Genomic DNA, 2910 nt, shown 5'->3' with positions numbered 1-2910 from the left:
TCCCTTCTAAGTTTTTATGGCATAAATAAAGAACATATAAAAAAATGGGACCATACAATGTTGTACTTGGAATCCAAAATACTCTGTCAGCCTTCATTTTCCGGAGTCAACCCGAAGTAACACATTTCACCTCATTTTAACTTCTCATACAGGAATAGGTTACTAAATCAATGATCTCGTCAACTCATAACCAAAATACATGCCCCACCAAAAATCGTTGTGAGGGGGCACCCGGGTTTGAACCGGGGACCTCTCGATCTGCAGTCGAATGCTCTACCACTGAGCTATACCCCCATTGGTGATGAAAGGGTACGAGCAATACGAGCGATTTATTTGGTCCCCTTTTTCCTTATCATCCACCAGCGACCAACAACTTCACCTAGCCATCACAGTTGTTTTTGTCTAGAAGGCAATCAGTGTGCTGGCTGGCACAATCAGCAGAAATAAAACCTAAGGTCAAGGAACCATTTTTGAGTCAATTTCTATGATTTGTTGATTTTTTTCAAATTATCCTAACCCATACGCAGCAATGAGGAGACCTCTCAACTGAGTTTAGGATAGGATGTGTCTCTTTTTTTTGATTTTTTTTAAGTGATAACATAAAATGTGGAACTTTTACCCTTCAAAGGTGTTTAAAACAAACATGTCTCAAAAAAACACAACTTTGATTTTGATAACCAATCAAAACTTAAAAAAAAAAAGTTTACACGGGGTTAATCTAAAATTAGGTTGTTGCTAGTTTAAAAATAGAATCAGGCGATTGGTTTGAAATCTTTTTTATTTCCAATAATCGAGATTCTTTTTGATAAACCAATGCTCCTAAATCGAGTACGAAATTTTCGAATGCGTAATCACTTCTGTTCCGACTGTCTCCCAGCGAATGTTATCGCTATTTTGGTAGACTACTATCATCGCATTTCGCGCTCCGTCAACCGCATCATCAACAACTGTTTTCCGGGTGTTTTATTTACGTGTTTATTTATTTTGTGGCTTTCGCGCTACTGGGTGTAAACTACTTACTCGCCCATACCGCTTCATTCATTCTTTCTGTACCTGAGTTTGTAATTGTACTATTTTATTATTTTAATCTCTCGTGCCACGAAAAAGTAGTAGAAAGTTTTCCGCAACTATTGCGGTTTCGATGTGGAAAAATTTCATTTGTAAAAAGTTATCGCATTATGATTTTTTAAAAGACAAAAGAAAACTTATGTTGAGAGTATATAAATAAACAAAGGTTACGAGTTCAAAACTTTAAGATTTAGGTTTATCAAAAAAAAATTGGATGTTGAATATTCAAAATGAAACAGGAATTTGAAATTTTATAACCCATATGCAATATCAATAGTTCATCAATTAGTTCATAATTTGAAATTTTACTACCCATATGCAATATCAATAGTTCATAATTATTTTGTTTTCACATTTTGGTGTTGTTTCCCTCATAAGGATATGATATAATTTACGAAAATCTTTTTTTCTTTCCTCTGATTCCAACACCAAAATCTTCTCTTTGGATAGTATCGATTTCAATAAAATTTAAAATTACTTTCCAAAACACTCGGTAGTCTCGGTACATTGAACAGGCCTACGATACCTACTACGAGGGGAGGAGGAGGACCTCCGAGTCAGTTTCAATAGCTCATAAAAATCCAATAACAGCCGGGACATGTTCCCCTGAGTAAACAGGCACACAGGCGACTGGCTCCTTCGTTCTTCCACTTCACATGTTGACTTTGGAGACCCGCCGCAAAATTGCTTCAACTAAGCGCTCTTTCAGCTGTTTCCGTTTTTCCTCTATAGCTGGGTATCTACCCACCTTCCTTCCTGAAGAAACAAACCAGAACATCATCCCGAAAAAAAATGTGACTCCAACCAAAGCTTCTGCGTTGATGGGGACATTTGAGTTTAGAATCGTGCTTGCATGTGGGTAAGGGATCGGTTCCTATTTCCAACTAATGTGTGAGAAAAATTTGAAACAATGTTTTTTTTTTCATTGAAAAAAATATAAAGTGTTCTATCATTGAATTTCTTCTTTTATTTTATCCCCTTAAATTTTTAAAGGGGTTTTAATGGATCTGAACTGTGTTCAATAACACTTTAAGCATATAGGAGATGAATATTCGTAAAACAATATGCTGCTGAACCATGCATATGTGTTTTGAAAATAGCTCTGATACACTCGGGTAGGTAGTCTCAGCATCAGCCAGCAGTTTAAATAGCTCAAGAAAGTCATCTTATGCACGTTCTTGAAGCTTGTTTACCGCAGCAACATGATGACAGCCAAGCAAACACTGGAAGTTTGAGTAATATTTAGCCGATCTGTGCCCCTTTTGCTTCCTAACAGAAGACGTACTCACCCATAGCAAAAACTGTGTAACCTCTTTAAGATTAATTCTGCCATCTGTTTGGTAATGGTGATTTGAATGATCTATTTATAGAAGCTTCTTTTGACTCCTGAAGGGAAAGTTGTGTCTTGAACATGATAAGAAAACTGTATTCTCCTCAAGAAGTGTCAGTTGGTTTTGTAAACTTTTTTAATCCGGGTAACGCCCTTATTTTGGACCGGGTGCATATTTTGGACCACCTTGCAACTATTTCCAATATTTAACTCATCAATCAAGTTCATCATTCAGATTTTGAACAAAAATAGTTAAAGCTCCATCCTATCATCCTAATTATGAATATCTAACATTCCATTTTAAAAAGCTGATAGGAAATAGAAAACTGAAAATGAAGTTTTGACTTTCGACAGTTGGGCCGAAACAAGCCTATTTCAGGAGGATGTGCCGTTATTGGAGTCAACTCTCAAGAGGTTGCCTGCATAGCTGTGATGACATCAACAACTACAAACATTGTGAGTAGTTGATCTGTTAGGATAAATTAATCTCAGAGTGTATATCGACATTTACA

General features: G+C 36.3%; 1 non-coding gene across 1 annotated transcript; it reads right to left on the bottom strand.

Moving 5' to 3' along the window:
* Positions 1-222: 222 nt before the first annotated feature.
* Positions 223-294, bottom strand: Trnac-gca (transfer RNA cysteine (anticodon GCA)). The gene has a single exon. It is a non-coding gene; the product is annotated as a tRNA-Cys (tRNA).
* Positions 295-2910: the final 2616 nt, after the last annotated feature.

This window comes from Uranotaenia lowii, chromosome 2 (assembly GCF_029784155.1).
Source record: "Uranotaenia lowii strain MFRU-FL chromosome 2, ASM2978415v1, whole genome shotgun sequence".
Lineage (NCBI taxonomy): Eukaryota > Metazoa > Arthropoda > Insecta > Diptera > Culicidae > Uranotaenia > Uranotaenia lowii.
This window is presented reverse-complemented; position numbering and strand designations above follow the sequence as displayed.